Genomic DNA, 26,652 nt, shown 5'->3' on the forward strand with positions numbered 1-26,652 from the left:
TCGTCCTTTCATCACGATATGCCAGTGGCACGTCTCCTTTCCCCTCCCGACGTCGCCCTCCCAAGTGCCTCTCCCTGGCTCCCATGAGAAGCCCCCGGAAATTGGAATCTTAAATCGATCTAAATCTTCTTTATCGGCGGAGGAGTCACCGGCCGATCACAGACGAATTTTCCACAGTTCGGTATGGTGTGAGGAGAAAGAGAAGGGGTGGAGGATTGGTTATATCGTCGCCTGCTATTCCACGCGTAAATTTAACGCCGATCTTTTTATTAGATCTTTTATTAGAGGGCCTAAACGATTCCTCGCCCGTTTTGTTCACGATTTAAAAATCAAAATTGGTGATTATAATTCAATTTTCTCGGGGAATTCGATTTCCACCATTTGGCTTCGTTGTTCATTGATCGGTTCGACGAATTCGATTCAATGTAATCGTTCTAAAATCTTGTAAATATAAATTTTTGACGCGCAAAGTGGGTTGAATCGCGCTCGAACGCAGCGCTCGCGATTTGCAGAGTTAATTCGATCGATCCCGATTGCACTATTCTCGGTATTTTGATATTGGAATATCACTTTAGGATATTCTCACATTTGCGTGTTTGACGGATTGATCCAGAAATTATTAGGAGATAATCGTAATAGGCTTAAATATAATCGTCCGGCTTAGCTGAATTTTCGCTTTAAAATTTGATCCAACAATAGGATCGAATTCTTTAATTTAGATAAATGTATAAGAAAATTGTTCTTTTTAATATACTTTTTAATATAATTAATTTTAAGAACTTTATATCTTTCTTCAAGTGAAGCTTTCAGAATCTTTTTTTAATTTTGTTTAAAGCCTACAATTCTTTTTGTCTATGAATTATCAAGTATCAAAATTAAAAAATTGAAAAATAGTTATAAGATTTTTTGAAAACGTTTAATTGCAATGCAAGAGAAATTGATTTAACACTAAAATCAAAATGGTCCTATTGTATTAATCTACTACGTATTCGTCAATTGAATTAAAAATAAGTTAAAGACGAAATATACAAGATTTCCTCCGTTTTCATTCACAAATTAATATCAATATTTCATCTTACACACTCCATTTTACGACATTACTCCATCCATTTGCCTTGTTACGGTTCTGGTAACCCTAGTGTCTACCACGTCTTTCACGTATTTCCTCGTTCCTTTAGCAAGTAAAATCATTGCGACAGAAGTGCAATATACTGCATCAAAATACGAAACTGGATTATGTGATTCGATTTCGCAACGTCAAGATACTTGCCTTTCCTGAAACAAGCGTATTGGAAATCTAATCAAAGTTTTCGTATTCTGTTTTTTTTGGACAATTCGTCAACACGTCGAATGGCGAGGTCATTTTATCCGACAAGAAAAGATTATAATCTTTTTGAATAGAGATTTCAAACTTTTTAAACTAGTTAGCTTAACTTAAATTTTGAAGTATTAGCTGTAAATTCTAAAATTGTGTAAAAAGTTAACTTTTCTTCTGATGTATGATATATACCGAAGAAGTTTCAAAAAATTAAACGAATTATTGATGATGATTCGTATTAAAATATTGTATAAACAAATGAATTGAAAGTATCTACTGTTAAGTCTAATTATTTCTTTTTTTCTTGTATTTAAAAAGTTATTATATTTCGATTAAAAATATTAAAAATGATTTTTCAAGTTAAAATAAATTATATAGGATGGTTTATGTAACAAGAGAACATAATTCTTAACTCTCCAATATTTAAATATATCTATTTAAAGTGATTTATCTTAAAACTCAATTAAATCCTATTAAAATTAGAAAAATTTTAAACCGCTATCTGAAAGTTTAAAATGCTTTTTCGTTTATTTTGATACGATTTTCGGTTCGCAAGTTATCGTATAAAGAAAAGAATGATATTTAATCATTTACTTTGAACCTGATTAAATTTTATTAAAATTAGAAAAACTTGAATTTCGAAATTAATAATTTCCGACCACCGAGTGAACGATCATTGGAAGCGTGAAACTTTACTTTTTAAAACGTATTTTTATTTGTCTCGATACGATACTTCCGATTTCCGAGATATCGTCATGTAAAGAAAAAGGTAATTTTTAATCATTCACTCGGACTTCTCACTCGTCCCAAATGACTTATCCCAAACTTCGGACAAACGACAAACACGATTCTTAGAAAAATGTAGTTCTAAAAAGTAAAGATCATTGACTTATTCATAATCTCTCCATGCTACGTTAAGTGCCATGAAAACTTTGAGTCCTTATATCTCGGCAATCGATCGAAATATCGAAATGAAACAAAAAGCCATTTCAATGGCATAGTTTTCTTTATTTTCTGAATAGGTTTTGATGGCGAAATTTAGCTTTTTTCATGCTTTTTACGTGAAAAATCGAACTTTTATTTGAAACTGCGCGTAATTGCAATGGTATTTCAGGAATCTCTTGCTTATTTCTCTTAACTTTGCTTCTATATCACTTATATTATATTATGGTGATTCTTTTACACTTGCCCACAAAGGAAATATATCTACCACAAATATTCGTGTAATTTTTGATCTATTTAATTTATTTAAAGCATAAGTTTTAAACTAGTCAATCCAGCAAATTTATCAGAGCATTCTTTTAATTATCGTCGATGATAAATAACATTTATTTCATTTTGAAAATTCTTTACATAAATTTTTCCCAAATGAATAAAATCAATCAATACTCGTTACAGCATGTCTTTAATATTTTTTACATAGAGGAGAATACTTATTATTTTTTATACAAATATAAATAAATAATTGATTTCTTTCGTTTTTCTTATCATTAGTAATAATAAGAAGAAAAAACAAGAAAAATAAGGAAAAACTATCATAATTCTCTAAAAAAATTATACTCATCTTCATTATATTATTATATTCTTTACGATTAATACTTCAATTTTATATCTTTTTATAATCTTTTTATATCTTTTTATAATATATCTATTTATAATCTCGATTAACGATAACTGAAAGGGAACATCATTTCATTTATACTTTCTTTGTGATTCTCATACGATGAACGTGTTAATATTGTACGATACATAATTACTTACATTTGCAGAGGTGTAATTATGTTTAACGATAATAGAAGAGCACAAAGTATGTCGCATAATATATTTTGCGCGTTCATATATTTGTACTATAAATCTCTGGTTATATACTTCATTGTTCGTTGTAATGTAGAATCTAATTAGCGTGAATGAAAAGTGAGCTGAAATACGACCAGCGGTGAATGTGTTGGACATTTTAATATGAATTAAAATCAGATTTAATACAGTTTACAGACGGGTCATATTCATCTTGATAACATAAAGTAATTTTATTTGCATGTATTTAACACATACGATCATTATCTCGTGTTTACAAACATATAGCGCAATGTGATTCTTAATCTTTAATTAATATCGTTGAAAAATATTTAAATTATATTTATTAAATTATTTAATTTTCTTTGTAAGATAATACTTTCTTTCTGTTCTCTTTATTTTTCTCGTGCAAGTATTATTTTTCGTGTTAATAATTATAAATAATTCTATTCACATTTCTATTTATACAAAAATTTCTTTGTATTTCTTTATAAATGAAAGACTATTATATTATTGTTAATAATTCTTTTATTATATATATATTAAACGTTTCAAAAATAAATGTTATAAATTTAAATATAAAATAGCACATATAATAGACATTTTTGAGCAGCGATGCTCGAATAAAAATTAATATCCATTGTCAAATAATTACAATAAAAATGTTCACTCATACCACTGCGAATAAATAACCTAAACAATGATTCGATCCGCCTTCTCCTCTAAATATTTCCGAATATTGTACATATTTTTCCCAATTGCTAAATTTAAACATCAAAATCTAGCTTAAACTCCATCCACAAACTCATTAATCCAACACATATTCAAAATCACGATGACCCACATTATTACAATATCCCATATTCCTCTCCAACGCTATTATACATTTAATACCGCAAATCGATCAAATATACCATATACATACCAATACAATCGTGTGTATATGTACACGCATATATAATAATGCGCATTACATACCCGATGTAACCCAATTTTCAATCCTCGATACATCCATCTTCCCGCAATACCTCTGTTTCCCCTTCCCTTCAGATACATTTTCGCGTATAACGCAATCATTACCCTCTTAAATCGGGGAATACTATACACGTGAAGTCACAACAAAGTTGTGAACGCGGGTTGGAGAGAAGCAACCTAACGTGAATGTATCCACGTGTCTCGCGTCGCGCTCGAAATTTCGAGTGTCGCTATCGACATGTCCGCATACCTTGAACATCGATAATGTAATAGATTTGCCGATTGGGAGGCGAGGTTCGAGCGTATCGCGGGCGTGCAGGCACCGGTACAATACCGATCGATTACTCGTTCTTAAGGACAGGCGTCTCGTCGTTAGAATTGCTTGCCATTCATACCGAAACCGGTATCGCGATTTAGAAATCGTTGCATTTGGAGCTGTTCGTTTAATCGACATTGTCCCCTCTCCTTTGTCTTCTTTTATAGGTTAATCTGTGCGATTACATTTTTGTATTAAGCCTTTGATCGAAGATTTTAATGGTTAATTTAAGAGGATTTGAAATTATATAAATTGTAAGGAATATAAGAGTTTTGAATATATCCTTTTTATCTTGGTTAATCTTTGTTCGTTTTACAATAATCTTTGATTGTTTTATAAATTATTAAGATATAAGTAATTCTCATTGTATCGTTTTTCTTCTTTCTTTTTCTTTGTATGTCTAGTTTGAATGAATTTTAAATAACAAAAACTGAAAGGAATACATATAAATATCTATCGAATATTTTTCTTTATTTTTTTAATTCTATGAAGAAATTATAAGACATGGTATATTATTTTTTCATTCAATGTACATACTGGATGCATTTCAGTCTTCGAGTTTGAAAGAATCATATGAGGATGAATAAATACATTTATTAATTAAGAATCTATTGAAAGATGAAACATTTGTTATATTTTTACCTTTTTTTCAATTTTGAATCATTTATACATTATTATTTATTATTAAAAAATATTATTTGAGCAAATAAAATGTTTTTTATTAAAGGACATTTACATACAATAGAAACTCGTATTATTTACTTGGTCAACCATAATATTAGTTGTCTACTTCTGTTTAATTTCGACGAATTAATTAAAATCTCACTATAAAAAGTACCTCACATTTTTTCTGACAAAATTTTGTTAGTATGATATAAAAGAGATAAAAACATTATATAAATATGAATCGTTTGAAGTTTTATCAATCATTATTCAATATTTTTCTAAAACATACGTAAAAATTTATAATTATCTGTAATTTTTTATTTTTATTTAATACAATACAATATATACATTTTATCTTTAATACATTAATCAAATATATATTATTAATATAAGTTTATTTATCTTTTAAATCAAAAAATTATTTAAAAAAAAGTAGAAGAGAAATGATAACTATCTTTTAATTATTATGATACAAATACAAGATAAAAATATACTGGCAAAGTATTTAATGTAAATGCTAACATCTTTTGATTCTGTCAATAGATATAAGATTGATAGAATAGAAAATTAAATTTATCATTTAATGAAGTTCTATTTCGTTTTATTCTATTTCATCAATTTACTTTATTAATTACATTGATACGTTTAAAATTCTGTTTTAATATTTTCTTCTACATATTAGGAGATAATTGTGTAATTTTTAAGATTAAAGAATTTCTTTCTTTGTAATATAAATAATGTATCTATAATATCTAATATAAATAATTATTTTAATTCTCTTATAACAATTTTATTACATGTATTTTATAATCTTCTTTTTTTCCTTTATATCTCTAAATATAAAACAACAAACAAGATATAAGAGGAAAAAATTGAACGTAATACATAAAATTATTGGCAAAAACTTTCTTGCTTTTCAATTAATTTATTTGATGATTTATCACACGACATAAACAAACAGGATTACTGTAATCACATTTAAAAGAGCTACTAATTAGAGATACAAGAAGTGAACGATGAATTGATTAATCGTTGATTAACACGATTAAAGCGTTTGCTGTTCTAGAAGCATTCATTTTAATTGGATTCAATTAATAAATAAAAGAGTTTCATGCTTATCGAAGCTTTGTAAATCGATTTAACGATAATTCATCTCTAAAAAAAAGCCATAATAGTTAATTTATTATAAAAAAAAAAGATTAAAAGAAGAAAAGATTTTTTTATTACATTTTCATACACAAATGATTCATTAATCTTTTTTTTATAAAAATCGAAAATTTAACACCAAATATTTTTTGTTTTTGTCCCTCGATGTATTTTTTTACAATTTTTATTAAACATATATGTAAATAAATTAAACGAGACAATTTAAATGACATTTAAAAGTTATACTTTAGTATATTTCTCTTCATTCATTTCATTTATAATTTATAAATGAAACAACTAAGTAGCTAGCTTATCAAACTCTTTTCCATTCTTTTGTATCAAAAATAAACACATAATGAATAATAAAGAAACTATATAGTGATAAAAGTATCGAAAAATTAATATAATTATATCGAAAAAATATAATAAAAATTTCCGACGAATTCTATTTCTTTCTTTTTTTTTTAAAGAATTTAGAGAATCGATTATTTTAATTTCTCAGAAATCAAACGATTAACATCAAAATTAAGGATGATTGATTCGCGTGGCTCGTTTAATCCACTCCCTGATCCGAGATACCTCACGAATTTTCTATTATTTCGCCCCGGCTATTTTACCAACGTAAATAAGCTTTGCGCGCGCGGTCTCTCGAGGGACAGGGATTTCCATACAGTTTGGGCGCAAATATCGCCAGAAATCGTTCGGTTACAGAGTTGCTGCTTCTCCCTTCACGGCGTTTCACGATTAAATGAAACGTGAATCAACTCCGCGCGGCAAAGTTAAACTGGAAGTGACGCGAATGAAAAAGATAAAGCGAAATACGCGAGAGCCCGGCTGTCCACGCGAGTTTATATAATTGAATATTTCAATCGGTGATCCGTTGAAACGTATACGCCGATATATCGTTCGCCAGAAGCATTGCATTGAGAATCGAAAAGGGAGGACGGAGGGAATGCAGTCATTTTTCCAATTTTTGTATCTTGAGATACAATGTAAGAAAGGAAGAAAGATTGTTCGCGAAAGTAAATTGAAAACGTGGAATAATCATTTGGTATAAATCTTCGATAAATTGCATCAACGATTTTTGATGAGATTCTCAATGTGATTACGATTTTCAGTACATATTTTTTTATATAACAGACAAATGCAATGAAGAGTTTTCTTAAATAAATTATTCTACATTTTGAGAAAAATAATACGCTTATTTAAAACAATATTAAGATAATGATATAAAAAGAACGATCCAATATTTTTTTAGGGACATTTTCCACTTCTATTCTTCAATCTCAATATTATACATTTTTACCCAATTCTGTAATACACACTCTTGACGTGTCCAATTGCAAATTAAATTTTATTTCTATCCTGGTAACGAAAAGACGTTACCATTTATATTGTCGAAAGTAATATATACAATAACAATAATTTCGAATAATTAGAATAACGGAATAGAATATTCATAATTAAAATTTCGAAACGAGTTTCCTTCGTCGCTTGAAAAAATGTCTTTTTTCGATGGATCGAATAATCTCTCTACGACGTACAATTCCAATACAACACTGTCGAGCGAAAAAAGTGTTGATCGAAACGTGAATCGAACCGGAACGTAATAGAACAAACGATCGAGAGCAATAAGTGTAATAACAATCGACGGGATGTTTGGGTATATAACTGGGTGATGGAATCAGGGCAATCGGGTATGATGCAAGGTGTCGAAGTAGATGCCAGTCGTGTCTAACATCGCGTGTCGTGTTGTAAGCGACGTGGATCACGATCGACGCGTCAAGCATCTTGAAAGCTGACAGTGTTCCGAGAGAGGGTAAACACACGGTCGAGTTTCAATACTGTGATACCCATACTAAGCATCTAGTAATGTCTTAAAGATTATTTTCGATTGGCAAATTAATTGTGATAATTGAAAATTTGTTTGTTGAGTCCATGCGAGTTCATTCATTTTCGAAAAATATGATTGATTTCTGAATCTCTATATAATAATAATCATCTCATTGAAGAGTATTATTTGCTCGAAAACGTATAAAACGCGATTATTCCTTGTGGAGAGAGAGAGAGAGAGAGAAAGAGAGAGAAAGAGGAAGAGAGAGATCGGTTTATCGCTGTTTGTCACTGAATATATTTTTTCGTGAAATCGTGCGAATATTTTTTGCTATCGATACATTCGCGTTCATCACACGGACACCTATGTATTTTTATTCAAAAAAATATCCATTTCGATCGGAAATCGTGCATCAACGTTTATGTTCAAACATTGCGAGCCAATTTCAGGAGAAATCAGGTGAATTGTTTCCTTCCAATATATCGTATATATCGGTGTTGAAAAATTTTTAAAGATTAATTCTTTTTTTTATTATTATTAATTTATCAATTGATTAAACAGAAAAAGAAATCGTATGAATACACTCAATTATTTATTATAAATTCAAATGTATAGAAAGACTGGTATATGACCAGTCGAATTAATTAGTCAATATTTTCGATCTTGACGGATCACATACGATCCGATGAATATTTTTGATCTTATTTATCATTCGTAATACGCGATTTATATTTTGTCTCATATATCTGACTATACATCTACTAATATTATTTATTGTAACAACACGAGTTGGATAATCTTTATTGAAACAAGCGTATGTCGTTGCAAATCTCCTATTTATAATTGGATCGTTATAACGTGTATTCACGTATTCGCGTATTAAATAAACATTTATCGTATATAGAATATAAATGAAAATTAAATATTCGACGATTGTCTAATTTCAAAATTTCTAATTCAAATTGTTACGGATTAACCTTAAACAAAGATTAAATATGCAATGATAACGGTATTTAAAATATCTTATCTCCCTTATATGTAACACGCTACGAAACTTTAACTTTTAATCAATTTTTCTTTAACTTTTAATTAATTTATTACGAATTACTCGTTACAATTTCTCGTTGTTCGAGATTTCAAAATTATAGAAGGTACAAAATGTTTTGATCGAACATCTAATTTAATAGAATGGAAACACCTCCGCAATGCCCACGCCTTTGAAACTCGATGAAACCTCGTTCATCGAAGCAACAAGAATGAATCCGCATGACAACTTCCATAATCGAATTTCCTGTTGCGGGAAGCTTTTCTTCCTTCGAACCGATTCGATCGATTGAAAACACCTTGCCCTCGTGATTAATTACAGGAAATAACAGAACTATAAATTCCACCAGATGAACCAGAGATATTTCTTTTTATATTATCTTTGTAAACGACCTAATTCGCCATCATTCTAAATCGTCACACCTAAATCGTTATGTCTTATCGATCGATCGACGAGATTCGATTAAGCTTTATCACAGGTTTTCTTCTAAAAACACATTCTATATTTTTGTTCCGAGTAATCGAAACCCAGCAGTTTTTTCTACTCGAACACGTGGGAGAAGCAATCGCGTAATCGGATCGAAACGATCGCATATGATCGACTCACGATTCAATGGTTAATATTCGTTCTTTCGAATATTTATTTTCGAAAAGAAAAAATAATAATAATAATAATAATAATAATGAAATAACTGTACACAAGTATTATATGATAATTCTATAGGAAACAGGTCGATCGATCGTCGATCGATTTTTAAAAGAACGATATTGGCAACACGATCACGTATTATCGCAATATTTTTGTAAAACTACAGATATACACTTGTATTATTCATAATATTAGTAAATTGATAAATTGATCTACATAAATTTGTTATGAAGTGAAATGTTTATTATCATTCGTAAAATTCCATTAACAATATGTAAAGCCTTATTTATCATTTCCTGGGAAATTAACATATTATCTTTTTGTAAAAAAAAAAAAAAAATATTTTTAAAAACATAAACGAACGAATACAAAACAATTATCACGAATATTTATCACGTTATGAAATTCTCAAAATCATTATTTAATTTATTAAATCTTAACTGCTAAAACTCAAGCTCATCGAAACAGATTAAATTTTTCAATAAAGAAATCCTAAAATCAAATATATCGAAACGACATGGCATCAATCTAAAGTACAAAGTTTTAAATGAAGTAATGCGACAAGAGCCAAGAGTCATTTTTCATACGCGGCGAAGAATTGGCTTTGTCTTAATCCAAGTACAACTTAGACCAAATTCTTCTTTGTGTGGCGTGGACGAGCGATTTCATATACCCGTCGTGTTATCGCGCGCGTGTTACGTTCTCCAAACCGGATTTAATAAATTAGTCCGCTCCGCCCACGCCCCTTCCTCGTATTGGCCCCATCAATTCCGATGCCAAGTTTTATGCACCGGATATGTGCATACACGCCTTGGCAATATCTAATAGTCCGTGTTAAGACGGCATAAATTGTAGGGTCTTGAAGAAAAAATTTAAGACGATTGCCTTAGTTTTCTTGCGAATCGATGCCAATCCGTACCAATGGAGTTTATATTTGATTGTTAGACACAAATTAATACCATGAATATTTATTTAAAATATGTTCAAGGAAAAAAGTAACGAATGTCGATAATTAAGATAATTTTTAATAACAAAATTAGTTTTTCTTAGGACAGCTTCTGTTTGTTAGAAATATTATAGAAGATAGAAAATATTATACAGAGAAAAATTATTATAAATCAAGTTGTTCAAGTTGTCCATTACATAGAGAATTCATTAAATTTAAAGTTATCCATTAAAGTTGGAAGCAATTTATAGAAAGAATCGTTTAAATCGAGAGGAAAATCTGATCTTTTTAGACTCGTGTTTATCTAATTTTATCCATTATCAGATTTCAAATATAAGCTAAACATGACAAAATATATAAATATTTTTTTGAATTTCACTTCAACTACGAAATTTAGTACATAAATTACGCACATCTTCATTAAAATTTACCATTATTACGATTTTCATTACATTTTTAAACGATGAAAACATATAATACGACATGCCACAAATGTGGCTCTTATCAAACAAAATTAGTTCAGAATGAATCGCATAAATTTCCCTTAATTCTTTTATTTATTATATTGCTTAAGTATACAATTTCAATCGAATTAAGGAATTAAGAAATTTATCCGGAAATTCTTGTTTCAATTGTTGTTTCGCAATATTCAATATCACGCGTCGTTACTCGAATCAAGAAGGAAATTTTGATAAAATCACTCGCGCCATCGCCTTGGCAGTTAACGAACCAATCAGGAGTCTCGTTGAATGATTCGGCCCCTAGTTGTCGAACAAAATATTCTCTCCTCAAACCACAACAATTTTCGCCAGCTACACCCCCTTGCGGCGGATTTTTATTCCTGAGAACGAATCTCGCGTTAAACGAGATCCACGCGGCATTGAAAATCGCGTGCTGAAAACCCGCCAAACTACTTAACTAATTTCCACCGAAATTGCGAGTTAACGAGCTTTTCCTGCGTAACGGCAGGATCTCCTTTTAGAGTCTACCGTGAAATAATAAATTAACATTCCTAAGCGACATTCTTGCGATTTGTATTGCCTTGATGGTGGGAAAATTTAACATTTCGCACTTTAATGTTAAAATTTGTTTAATTTTCTATTTTAATTTCCCGATGCTGGTATTTTTTAATTTAAGAATATCACCATTTAATAATCATGTTTAATGATTAAATACTCTTTTAACGTAAATAAATTGTTAATTTTAGCGTTTATGAATAATAACTTGTTATTAATATTTATTAATTTGAAATTTTAATTATTGTGAGTTTTAATTTTTTGATATTTTTTAATTTAGTAATTTTGGTAATTATAATTTTTCTGATGAATATTAAAACGTTAGGATTCTTTGTAAGATATTAATTAATTAATAATGAAAATAATGTATATTTCGTAAGACAAATATTTTGAGATATTATAATTTTTTAATCAAGAGATATCAGTAAAAATAAATAAATGATTGAATAGCAAGTATTCATTGTCGAAGCATCGATAGGTTAAATGGAATTTTTAATTGATACAAAAGCTGATATCTTTTACATAATTTTTTTTAATTCTTGCAATATAAGAAATATTTTTAATTTTAGATTGCTAAATTAATTTTTATTTATTTTAACATATATGTCATTACAAAATACATCCTTGTCCATCAAAAAACAAATTTTTATTAATAATTGATTCGATTTAATTTTTATGTCAAATTATATTCGCCATTTAAATTTTTCATCAATAATAAATTTTATTTGTTTTTTTAATTATAAATATTTTGAAAGTTATATCAACGTTATCAATAATTTTATATGTAATTTCGTACATGTCATGTCAGTACAATTAAACACAAAATATAATTGATGAAAGATTATTTAAAGATTATATAAGTTCAATTATTTCAATTTTTAGTTATTTAACTTGCATTTAATTATATTAAAATTTATTATGAAGTAATATTATTCCAAAAGAATCTAATTATTTCAAATCTTATTTATACAATTTAACAGAATGATATTAAAATGTTTCTGTATAGTGTATCATGTTCTTTACCAAAGTCATTTCAGTAAGATTCATGAAGTCACTGTTAAATACTTGTATTTAAATTAAATGTTCCGTTTTCTTTGAAGCAAACGCCCTTTGCTCTTGGATATAATAAGTTTTTTTCCGCAATGAAGATTTACTACCAGGAATAATTGTTTGCAAACTGTTTAATTTTCTTTCGCAGACAGACAAATACCATTTATCAAAGTATTTGCCCTTTGCCAATTTAATAATATAAAGCGAGAAAATACAATTAGATTATGGAATTGTTTTACGAATTTAATATTGCATGTAAGAAAGTTATATCTCAAAATATTTTTTAATTTAGAAAAAATAACAAATCTTTGATGCAGAAAAAACTTATTACTTTAAATATAATCAAAATTACATATAAAGATAGAATGAAAATTATAAAAAATATTAAATTATTGTTTAATGAAAATCTTTTAAGTTTTTTTTAAATTTTTATATCATTTCTATACTATTATACCAATCCTTAATTCTTAATTAATTCCAATTTTAATTTTAAATTTAATTTATTCGTTAGAACATCTGAAAACACACAAAGAGTTAAATCAACACTTGCTTCTCCTTAGCTGTAACCATTATAAGCACTGTTCCTTTGTTATAAGCATGTTGCATGGCTCTCTTCCGTTTCAACTATGTACTCTCTTTGCATTATGCACACGTTAACCATAATTATTAAATATATATCACATTAAATGAGTTTGTTAAATGTATGAATCTAAACTAATATAAACTCGTCCAAAAGTTTTAATTCTATTTAAATATATCTTAAAATATTTTCAAAGTTTATAAGTTATTACTTACACATGTGCTCTTCAGAAGAATAATTGCTGATATATATCACTTACCTAAAACAGAGGGAAAAAATTATTAGTAAATTATATAAATGACAACGAATAACATAGAAATTAATAATTTTAATTAACGAAATTAAACATCTGATATAGTGAATTACAAATAAATAATAATTGTTATTTTGGAGAGTAATATTTTTGCCATTTAATATTGTAATGATTAATTATTATATCGCAAAACAATAAACTTTACACAACAGAATTTTACTCAAAATGAGGTATACATCATAATATTTTCCTTTAAAAGATAATTAAATTAAATTGAATCATCGTTACCTGTATTTAATATCGATTTCACAATCTCTAGAATTCCATCATCCAACAACTTGAACGATAATAAAATAAAAAAAAAATAAAAAAACAACTTTTCCTTTAATAGTTTAAAAATTACTATTTACAAAACATTACTCTAAAACATCTCACCGCGACGAAACCATGATTCTGTCCAAGTATTCAAAGTAAAACCTTGTTCGATCCACGAAACCTTATCGCCAGGCCAATAAAACTCTCCCCTCGCGTATCCAAAGTGAATCGCTTATTTCGCATACCTACATACGCAATTCTCGTATGTAACAAAGAATCCCTTTGATACGGAGGAGACACCCGTTTTCCCGTCATTTCCGACGTTTCAGCATCGGCCGTTTAAAAAAAAAGGAAAAAAGAAAAAAAAAAGAAAAAACTCGAAAATGTTTCAAGCGTGAATCACGGGCCGACGACATACGCGATGACAGCCTCGGTCGGTAATCGTAGAGCGCATAACACGCGCGAAGAGGGACGAGGCGAGCGAGTGAGCGAGCGCGAGAAAGAGAGGGAAAGCGGTGTAACAGAATAGGAATTTGGGGTGGCAACCGAGTGCTCGATACGCGGACACAGAGACCGGCCGTGTACATTCACCACAGAGGATTTACTGCCAGATAGTCGATTACATGCTTCGCTTGCTTATTGCGCTTTGAACGGGCGAACCTTGCCGTCTACGCGCATAAATGCCGTCTCCGCCTTCCCCTTCATACTGCCACAACTAAAAGATTCCGCGACTTTTCCGAAAAGGGGGAAAAGCTGTGCACGAATTTCAACCGTTTCGATACCCTTCCGTGTCTGCCGTATCTCCATTGTATCTCCGCCTTCTTTTGATTCTTCGTGATTCCCTGTACAGTTATACGGGAGAAAACTCGAATTTTTCTTTTGTTCTTGATTTCCTGCCATTTTCTTTCTTCTTTCTTTTTAGCTTTTAATGCAAGAGTGCAACGAGAATGGTAACAGTATCGAAGCTATTGTAGGTTTCACGTTTATTGGAACTGATCAAGAATTAGTTAAGTAAAAGATTAATTGGATTTATATTAGGAACAAGATTTCGATGAAGGATTTGAGCGAAGGAAATTTTGGTTTTTGTGCTTATCGTGTGTAAATTATGTGTGTATTTATTTCATCTTACGGAATTTGAATTTAATCGATATAGTAGAATCCTTTTTTTTTTAATTCAATTTTAATTTTAAAATTTTATTTCTGTTTCTTCGTACATAATACAAAATGCATTATGTATTTATAGAATATAAAATTTTTATAGAATATAAAATATTTATAGAATATAAAATTTCTTATAAGCTTTCAAATATGTATAAATTAAGAACCATTTCCTATTTACATATATTCTATTTAACACTAGAACTATCAGAGATGGACATATACCTATTTTTACCGATACCAGTTAAAATGACTGCGATTCATATTAAAGAAAAAGTGGAAGCCACAATATTTAATACTTGTAAAAGTCATTTTATTTTTCAGGCAAAAAAGTATTTTAAAAAAAAATTTCTAAAAGAACAATAAAACCAGTCATTTTGACTGATCCAATAGTGTTAATATGAAACAAATGTAAATTGTCGATATAATTTTTTTAAACTTTCCTAATAATTTTGACACTACTATAATTCTTTCCTCAATTCGAATCTAAACTATCTACAACTCGAACAAACCTGAATCAACATTTTTGCTTTTGTTTATTTTTAGTCTCCATGATCGATTCTCCAAGAATATCCCACGAATATGTATTAAAATATCCTTTACATCTATATGATAAAGATAATTTGCGCAAAAATATTTATCTCTCTAACAGACTCAAGATCCTGCTATAACTTAATACATCAACGTAATATAAATGCTAATACAAATGTAAATATAATCAATCGCGAAATAGTCCTATTCCATTGTTTGATTTTTCTCTTTCTTCAACGTAAGAATCCCGTTTTGGCGAGAGCGTAATCATTTTCTTCCGTGCAGCAGATTCGGTATCAGGCCACAATCTGGTTGAAATCGCGAATTAAGGACGGGTTAACGAGCTAATGCGCCTTCACTGAAAAGTTCAAGTGAAAGAAACGAAAGGATATACGCTCGGCTCTGTGCCGGACAGCTTTCATGGGCGGAGTGGAAAAGTCTCGCGTTCAAAGTAAATTTTAATTGCGTGGATAAACCTCGGTTAAAAAGAGGCTGAATAATTTGCAGTGTACGAAACGAGTGGAAAAGAGTTTTCTACCATTAGATCCCGCGCGCAAATATCAACGTATAAATAAATAAGGGAATTGAAGCAACAAGCAATATCATTCGAAGCGCGAAACCACTATCAAATCTCTTGTGTTCGTGCAAAAGTGACTGTAAAAGTTTTTTTTTTTTTTCGTTAACGGGTAATCGAAAGCGATATAGGTAAAGAGAATGTTTTTGTTTGATATTCTTCTTTTTCTTTTTTTTTTATCGAGTATACTTTGAAGATAAAAGAAATGGCAGTTGAACGTTATTTCTTCTTTTAGAATATTGTAGATAGAAATTCTAGTTTCAAATCTCGATTTCGAGGATATTGCTAAAAATATATATATATATTTGTACTTTTTTCAAATCAGGTTAAAAAATTATTTATTATATCAAGAAGTTTAATAATTCGAACTTAGAAAATATAACTGATAAATAACAATAATTGTTTTTATTCTTACATGAAGATTTATTTTATAATCAATTTTATTCAAAGTAGATTTTAATAGATCTTCATAAGTGGAGAGAATAATAATTTCGATAAAAAGAATTCTCTAAAATTAATTAGACCGTGCAAAAAACATAGGATTTATGATGGATGGAACAATGTTCAGCTAATTTAAAAATTAATATGGGAAAATATATATGTAGAAATTTTTTCATGAAAAATGAAAATTGTGAATATTTAATATAATGTTTGGGGATATGTTTTAAACAAAAAATTTATTACGACATATAAAAATAAAAATAGTAAAAATTGTCGATAGATTATAACATACAAAAATTATTAAACACAAATTATTTTCAGAAAGAGGTAAATGTTTTAAATTCATCAGTTTAATCTCTAAATTAAACATTTATGAAAGTACCAAAATAGCAAAGGTCGAAAAAAATCAGAAAGATGGAACGTATAAAATCGATTGAACAAATAAAATGAATGAATAAAACTTCGTCTGACTTTATTTTGGTATTAATAGGCTCTATCCCTTATTTTTATTAAAAGATATCAATACATACAGATATATAAATTAATATATAAACATTGTTTTAATTTTTATTCTAATTTTTAATAATGAATAAATTTCTTCAATAAAAAAAGTTACTAGATTATTAATTCGAACATATTACTATTATGAAATTAAAAACTTAATAAGCAAATAATTATTTATTTATTCAATTATATAGCGATTTAAATAGATTTTTGAAATATTTTTTGTTGGAATTACCAGAATATTTTTCATATACTTCAATCGCTATTTTTGTAGCAATACTTATCGCTTAAAAATTTAATTTTTGTACATTCATTTTCAATTATACATAATAAATATTATTTATGTAAAATACAGCAATGAATATATAATTCGTTTCTACGTCGGCTATTTCAAAAACATTCAATTTATCCAAGGAATTAATTAGTCCTTTTAAAATTCCTCTATCTCTATAATACGTAACACGTAAATTTGAAAGAAAGGAAAACTAGAGAAATTCAAGCTAGCTTCATTTCCAAGAAAGAATAAATTAAAAGAGTCCTTTGAGCCTCTGTAAAAATCAGTACTCTTAGCAATCAGGAATCCTCTTCAAGAGTCGGCCATAAAAATTCTCTTCTCTCCAAAAAAAAATGAAAAAAAAAGAAAGAAAATGAACAGAAAAAAAAGAAAAGAAAAAGAAACGATATTATCTATTATCCTTAGATTACTACAATAACTTCGCAGGTGGCCACTGTGGCTCCAACATTGTGCACTTACTGCAATTCCAAGGAATGAAAAGATGGCCTGGTATAAGAAGATATGCAAATTGCGGAGGCGGTTAAACGTTCGTGCATTTTAAACGTAATAGGATTTCATCGATTGCCCTTCGTCTACCCGTGTGTGTGCCCTTCTTCTATGCATCCCCATTTGCAGCACGAGAAAAAAAAAGGAATAGAGGGGATGCATCCCAACAGGACACGATTGTAATAAAGTTCGCATGCGTCTGGCAACCCTAACTGATTTCAAATGCAAGTGTAACGGCAAATTTACGGCCGATGGGAGGAGCAGAGGCAATCAGAATTTTCGGGCGTCGTTTTAAAAATTGTATCAACACTGGCTGATCTTATCCCCGGCTTTTGTTCGAAATTCGGAGCGGCGCTCGAAATTGCCTAAAATTGATAATTGAAACGTCGTGGAAAATGGTGGCCGCGTATTTCGCCGCGGATACATTCAAATTGAAAACAAAAATTGTGCAACGATAAAAAAAAAAGGAAAAAAAAAAAAGAGTTGCCGAAAGAGCAACGATTCGCGAAATTTATTAATATACGTGCGCGCTCACTTTTTAGCATCGATCGAACCCGTTTGTGATACGGGATATTTCGAAAAAATTTTGGATACGACTGAATAAGAGACGCAGTGTTTGGAGAAAAAGAAAAGAAATTTCACGTTGTAGCGTGGATCAATTTTGATGTGTTATGCAAAATATCTAGAGGCGATAATGTAAATATTTTCGAGAGCTTTTTCAAAGTATCTTTAATTTCTACGTGCAACAGTGAAATGTTATAATTTTTTCGAGTACAAAAGATAAATATCGTGTATTAGAAAAGATAATAAAAAAAAAATATTAATTAATGGATATTGATACATTTTATACTAGTCACATGTAGAAAATAAATTCTATTTTCGTTTACTAATCTTGTACAATCAAGAACAGTAGATATTTTGATAGAATTAACAGAATTATTTTTGCATAAACAATATCTTATAATATCGCAATAACTATATATACATTTTATTCTTATTAAAGAGAATTAACTTATATCTTGCAGAATATATTAAAATCTGGAACAATTTATACACCGAAATTATATTTTTGAAATTATTGACAGAATCTATTCCATTTACAAGATTTCCATTCATTCCTTTTAATCATACTTTCCAATAATGGTCACAACACCTAAGGCCAAGATTAATCCTCGTTATTTCCTGTCGAAACATCCGACAGAGGGCACGAGGATCGCGCTTAAGTTTCGTAGAGGTCCTCCACTAGCCTCGAAATAGAGGGAGGGGACAAATAGTTTTCACGTTGCACGGCCGGTAATCCTGTTTACAATAGCTGATTGCAATAAAATTTACATGCACCCGTCCGCTTTGCCCCCTCCACCTCCACGCAGACATGGTACGCGCCTCTCAAAATTTACATGCTACCTCTCCCCTCTTTCCCCTCCCTCTATCCCGATTAAATTCATGCGCCTCCGATCCTCCACGATTTACATTCGCCATACGCGGTTGCGAATTTTATGCCGCGCGTTACGTTCACACGTGCTTTATTTTCCCCGCTTCTGGCCCCTGGTTCAACGCATTTTTACCCCTATCCCCCCTCCTGTTCGCACTTTCGACCCGATATCCGGATAACGCGCATACGCATACGAGCCTAAATGAAACAAAAAAAAAAAAAAGAAGGAAGAAAAATAGGTTTCGAATCGGGATGGAAACAATTCGCGATGTATATATATATATATATATATATACAAACGATAGGAGGGAGGAACGTGACACAGCGATGTCGTGGACGATTCGTTTTGCGTTTCATCAACAATGACGTTTATTACTCTTTTTTTTTTTTTTTTTAAGAGGGGAGAGGATCGTTTGAGCGGTGTACGCTTAATGGATACGCAATTAAATCGATACCTCGTATTTCGATGCTATTTTAACGCGAGATGTTTGCGTATATATTTTTTTTCTTTTTTTAATTTGCTCCCTTCGTTCTTTACTCACCGAGCGTAACCGTGTACAGGAGCGAGATGAAGGCGTGGGTAGCGATTGGGTGATATGTTAATTCAAGGGGGAAAAAAAAAAAGAAAAAACGACTCCGCTTTTACGACGAGATTCCAGGTAGAAATGACGATGGAAAATGTTTGCCCCGCGTTTTGTTTACTTGACATAAACGCATTTAAATTTCGACCGTAATAAAAAATGGTGCAGGTGCGCAGAATGAAAATTTCGAACGGGCTTTATAATTTTTCTGGCTGGTGTACGACTATCAAGGGGAAAGGGTAGAAGTGGAAAATTAAATGTGGAAAATAAAATTATATTTATTCATTATCGAACATTAGGCTAACCGCTCTAACTTTTGTAAAATATTATCCTCCATGAGGGAAGGATAATTTGAGAAAAATTTGTGATAAACGATTAATAGACAAAAAACAAAATTATTCAATTATTCTTATAACTTTTTTATTCTTATAATTTACATCAATAATTATATATATTAATAAATGTAAATATAAAAATCATTAAGATGAATCTTTATAGCAAAAAGAATGTCATTCTGATTATTTCTTAACGATACATGTAATTATTTTTTAAATTTAACATTTATTTGAATCTTTTTATTTGTTCTAAGTATTTAAAGGCTAATGAAAATATTATTCCCGAATAAAAAATATGCATAACTATTATTCATATAAAAGTATAAATACTATTCTCTATTTAATTAAAAAAAAAATATTTAGACACATAATATTACAATAGTATTTTTTGAGAAATTTGAATTTAAAATTGAATACCGAGAATTCTATTAGAACTAGGCACAATGGCGAAATGTAACGAAAGAAAAGGAAACGTCAGTTTTTGCAAAAAGAAATTTTTCAAACGTCTTATAATTACAACCAACACTAAGGAAAGATACGTACAAAAGATTGCGTTCTATGAAACTTGAATATAAGAACCATGCTCGAGTCGTATAAATTCAACCTTCGATTCATTCTGCACGCCACAAGGAATCTTTTTCCATTGTAGAATCATAAATCACAAGTAACAGTCTTTCCTCTAGTAGCTCCTTTCAATTATTTTCAACGAATCATCTCGGGCTATTCTTACGCGATCGCGTTGCCGCTTCCTTAAGAATACATCCTTTCATTCGTGACGTAGATATGACCGATTTCCACGTTAAAAGAAAAATTTTATTATTTCCATTATAAATTTTATCTGTCAAAACGTATAAAATGAGAATTAGTGAACCGAGTTCTATTCTGTTGTTAAAAATTTTGATCTTTTGGCTGTTAGAGTAATCGTGACACTATTCATCGTGACACTAGTCTATAGAAAAAATTTGTATTACTATCGATACGATTTCATTTATTAGGATAACTATTTGTTGATTTTAATCTCTAAACTAAATTAAATTTAGAAGTCAAATTTATCTTGAAAATAATTTGAGTTGTTCAAGAATTTCTTTGTTGTTAAAACTTTTGTTATTATTTTTATTATTGTTGTTCAATTTATTTATTATGTGTGTATAATATAATAGATTTTGGAAAAATCATTAAATACATACACAAATTATTTCATTAATTGTAAATTCAAATAAATAGATTGTCACGTATTGCTGAAGTGGCAAAAATTCAAAGATTCAAAAAGAAAATGGTAAAAATTTGAATATTAAAATGAATTACAAATATTTTCACATGGCTTTTAAATGGCAATTCAATTTTATTTTTCTTGTAATAATATAAATAAAATTGAATATTTATGAAAAGTTATCATTTTTAATAATGAAGTAATGATCGATTAAAAGAAATTTGTTCAAATATTCTGTCATACTTATATTTTTTCATTAACGTAACATTTTTCATTATGTAACATTAATTACCTAATTTATCTCATTCTCTCTTTAAAATTAAAAGGGAACCCGAAAAAAATGTAAAATTCCTCTTAAAATAGAATTACATTAAATAATTATTTTCTTTCCATTTTTATAATTAACGTAAAAAAATATTTCAACGATATTTCGTTAAAATATTTCATTATTATTCTTACGAAAATAAAATTGTGCATTCATTTCTATTTTCATGTATCTAATTAAAATATATATATATATAGCATATTTTTACGCATCTCGTTTTCAATAGTGATGTCCATTCTTTAAATTATTTTTCTACAAATTAATCGACAATTAAATAATAAAAAAATAACTGTTTAACATCGTAACGAAAGAACTGTCCGATTTTGTTTTCCTCAAAAAGGTAATATTTCACTTAATTTATTTCAAATGTCAAAAACATGTCCCTTTTGAAAAAAAAAAGAGATTTTTATCATCGTTTCATCCCGAAATCTCTCTTAATCATCCAACAAATTCAGCAAATTTATCATTATTTGCATAAATCACAATCACGGATAATCCGGAATATGAATACAAAAAATACGTATTCCCCCGTGATAAAAATCAACGATGATTCGAATTGGTATATAGAATTGGAAAAACACCGTGATAGTCAAAAATTTGTACGAAAAAATTGATTGATCGCTAACGAAAGCAACGTAATTGTTTACCGAGGGTGTTCGTTTTAATTAAATTTTCATTCTAATTAAAACGCAAACGGGACTGATGCACGAAATCTTCGTCCAAGGTTTTCGCGTGGAACAAACGATCGACGGTTAATTTCTGTGCTTCTCCCTTCCGTGTGAATAAATCAAGGGATACACGATTTGAAACAATTGGAAAATTTAGCGAGGAGGAGGTATAATACTATAATATAGCGAATGAAAAATAAGAACCCGAAGGGGATTAAACAGAGATCGAAACAACGTTTCCGGAATGGAAACACCTTTTTAATATGTAAATTCCGTTTAATTGTCCTGGATACAGAGATCCAAACGAGTAACAATTGTACGTGGCCTGATGGAACATTGCGATTCAATGTTCTACCAGATATTGATTCTCTCTCTCGTGAAATCATACACACACATATATATACACACACACATTATATACATATATATATATTTGCGTTTAAAAATAACAATTTTCAGAAAAATATGAAAAGAATCTTTTCAATATTATCAGGCTATGAAATTCAGAATAGTATTGCATTAATATGTTGAGAAATAAAGCATGGGATAATTTCTCATGAAAAGATAAATGAAGAATATAAAATGGAATTTTTTATTGAAAAATTTGATTTCGAATCATCTTTCGCATTTGTTTTTATACGATATAAATTTTTTAATTAATCTTTTAAATGCATGTTATATATCTATTTTTTTAATTTTACATTTTCTTCTTTTCTTTTTTATATATATAATTTTATTACTATTACATATATATATTATTCTTTCATATTCTCTTCTTCAAATTATTATGATTCAATTTTGAAGTGGTTGAACAATTCTTAATAGAAAAAAAAAATTTTAAAATAAATATTATGTGTATAGATCTAACAGAGGTTAATCAAGTTCCTGTTGCGTGATCTGTACATTAAAGTCTATTAAGATTTTACTTGTGATGACGTTTAAAATTCGTATAGAATGCTTATTGCAAACGTGAAGTATTGCATTACAAATGCATGACGACATCTGTAGACATGCCTTGAAACGCAAGGTATAGTCATTTTGAATATATTTTATGTGAATAATCACATATCAAACGATAGAACACAAAACCTCATAAACAATATAAAATAAATCTAAATAATATCATATTGCTAGTATTAATTAAATTTATAACAAGAAAATTTTATCATTATTGTAAAAATAAATGTATAAGTACAAGCTATTTATCAATATATAAAAGGATAAATTAACTTAGTAAGTTTATTTATAAGTTACTTATTTTCATCTTATTTTGAATTATAGAATCTCTGAATTGCATTGTCATACAAAAAAAAATATTATCTTTGTTATTATATAAAATATCAATTGAATATAATTACTATAATTTATCTATAATTTTATCTTATTAATTTTTATATCTTCTTTAACCATAATTTTTCTAAAAAAAGTTTTCTGATTTCAATATTTAAAAAAAAAATCTAATAATTTTTTATTCTATCAAGATTTTTAATATGAGATTTTAAGTGCGCACAATGAAATCTTTGAAATTTGACTTTCTTAAAAAAAAAGTATACGAAAAAAATAAATTCGTTTTACAAATTTTTCATAATCAAATATACTTCAAATATCGAACAGCAAAATTCTTTGAATACGCATGCATAATACGCATACTCTTTTTAGATTAAACACAGAAGTTTTGCAGCGTTAAGAAGAGGATTAAATTGCTTCGTATAAAAAGTTAATTGAAATTGAGGAATACAAAGGCGGGTATATATATGCAGCATTGCAAAACATGCAAAGAAGAAAAGACATAGAACAATCGTACGAAACGCTGGAAAGGTGTTTTTTTTCATTTTTTTTTTTTTTTTTCGTCTCTTTTCATCACACGCCAAATTAATATTACGCGAGTACTTTTAATGCTAACCAGAAAGACACGTTCATATTTGTAATGAGAGCAGCACGCGAGAAATTACCCCTTTGGTGGAAATTTATTTGATGTGTAACCGAGTTAATTTGAAGGCTAGAGAAGTAAATTGCTTGTTGAGAATTAAAATGTAACCGACTCGAAAGAAATTAATTTATCTAAAATGTAAAAATACAATTAATTCTGTGAAAAGGAGAAAAAAAAACACAAAATTTCAAAGCTAGTGTTACACAGATCTAAAAGCGTTTCATACGTTATTCACAAATTTTCTCCGCGCGAAGCACGAGGATTTCTAACATTTAACTAGAAATTAAATATAATTGACTGCTGCCTAGTTAAAACAACTAACAACGTAACCAACATGCAAGTACGAAAAATGTTTACAACAAATTTTCTTTGATAATTAAATTTTTTTTAATAACTAAACTTTATTTCTTTAACAAACAGGATATTAAAGAAATAGAATTACGAATCTATTTAAAAAAAAACACATAATACCGACACTTTCGAGCTTTTCATTTCAACTAAAAAAGTATGCTACATAATTCTACCGAATCCTATTTTTCTAAAATTTGCCATTATTAATCACTCTAACGACTAATAAATACGAAAAGTCTACCTTCAACCCTAACACAACTAATAACAAAGTTATCACTGAGATATCCAAATATCGACGCAAAATCAAAACTGATCTAGACAATTCATTTTCATAATCGAATGAAAATTTACAATGTGAACAAAAAATTCAATATACCACAATATACCTTCTAGACTGTAAAACGCGAAGAACTCATAATACATCAATTCCTTCGAAAAATCAATCATCCTCGATCTCTTTACTTTACGTCCTCTACGTTTGTTATAAAAGTTGGTGAAACGGATTAGGAGAAACAAAGGGACAAGCGTGTCACTCGACTTGCTCAAACACCGATTCGGTATAGCGTTGCAAGCGATAGAGAGGGCGCCAGTGAAGAAGCGAGGCGAAACAAAATAGCTCGTGGAGAAAATGGAAACGCTTTGGAGACCGATCCTACTGCTAACTGCTCTTACTAATAGGTAGCTACTGCTGACGATTAAGTTTCGTCCACAACCCCCTCTCCCTATTTACTCGAAGGATTAAAAGTAACGCGCGGAAGGGAGCGGGGTGGGGAGTAAAGCATCAACAAACCCTCCTCTCTCCCTCCTCGTTCTTTCGTCTTTCGCTTGGATGTAAACAGGTGGACATGCGCAAGAACTAGGAAGAGGGAAGAGGGAACAGGGAATGGCGGGGAATCCGCCGGTGTGTTTACCCGCGGGTCACGGACACACGATGAACAAGAGCGCGATACAGGATGCGAATCCTATATTACGAGCAGGCAGGCTGTTGCCTCCGCTTCTTGCGCAACGTGCATAGAAGCATAATGGGCGCATAGTGGTTGGCTGACTGTTACATTATTAAGTAGTTGAGTGCACGTTGGCCGCGAAGTGCTGTCAGCCTCCATTCAGATGGGAGCCAAGCAAAACCAGTAATTTTGCGCCGTTCGTGGGTGGAGCTTTTTCCAGCCGGACGAGTTATGACACGTGATCATCATTCTGGCCAATTTTTAAATAGATTATTGTTCAGTGAAAAGATAGCATCCTTGATTTTTTTATTTTTAATTCATCATCAGGATTATCGGTGGAGGTGAAGTTTTGAGGTGAAGATTTTATTTTTACGAGAACTATTTTTTTGAAACAGTTTGGATTAGTAATTAAGTAGATCGGGTTTTAATCAGGTTTATCGGTTAATAATAGTCAATTTTCCATTTGAGGTAAAATTGGAATTCGGACAAATTAATTGATATCATCGGGCAAAAATTTATTTAATTTCTGGCTTCGTGGTTTATATTGGATTCAGGTTAGTCGCGTTTTTAATGAACAATATCCGCCAAATCTTCGCTATTCGATGCGATGAATATCAAAAAATATTCTATCTATATATCCTCATCTCGTTCAATTTCAAAGAGATACGAGATATTAACGATCGTGGAACGAGACAAACGGTGTTTCGTATTATAATATGCGTAATGCGGCTTGCTACTTTCTCTGGGTTGCACCGTCTCGCGTTATCTATCCCAAGATTGGATCACGGGAGGAAAAACGTTTATTGGATTTACGACGGATTGAAGAGGAGGAGTACGAATTCCGGGCATTGACAACAACGACTCGTTGAAGGATAATGGTGTTTGGTCGTTGTTGATCGATTCGCAGGTGACTCACTTTCCTTGAAGTGGTGAGGTGAGGATAGGCGAGAGCTAGGATAGACGTGGTAGGTGTTGGAAATTGAAT

General features: G+C 29.8%; 1 protein-coding gene across 5 annotated transcripts in view; it reads right to left on the reverse strand.

The window, feature by feature from the left end:
- The window catches only part of LOC107992647 (insulin-like growth factor-binding protein complex acid labile subunit), a 439,321-nt gene that overhangs the window by 159,141 nt on the left and 253,528 nt on the right, over window positions 1-26,652 (reverse strand). The window contains exon 2 of one of the 5 annotated variants that reach the window (XM_062072151.1): window positions 13,550-13,593. The exons of 3 other annotated variants lie outside the window; for them this stretch is intronic. The gene's annotated coding sequence lies outside the window, so the exon portion shown is untranslated. Of the gene's footprint in view, window positions 1-13,549; window positions 13,594-13,875; window positions 13,896-26,652 lie in introns of those variants that run through there. One more of the 5 variants, XM_062072152.1, reaches the window with a different exon arrangement.

This window comes from Apis cerana, linkage group LG2 (assembly GCF_029169275.1).
Source record: "Apis cerana isolate GH-2021 linkage group LG2, AcerK_1.0, whole genome shotgun sequence".
NCBI classification, from domain to species: domain Eukaryota; kingdom Metazoa; phylum Arthropoda; class Insecta; order Hymenoptera; family Apidae; genus Apis; species Apis cerana.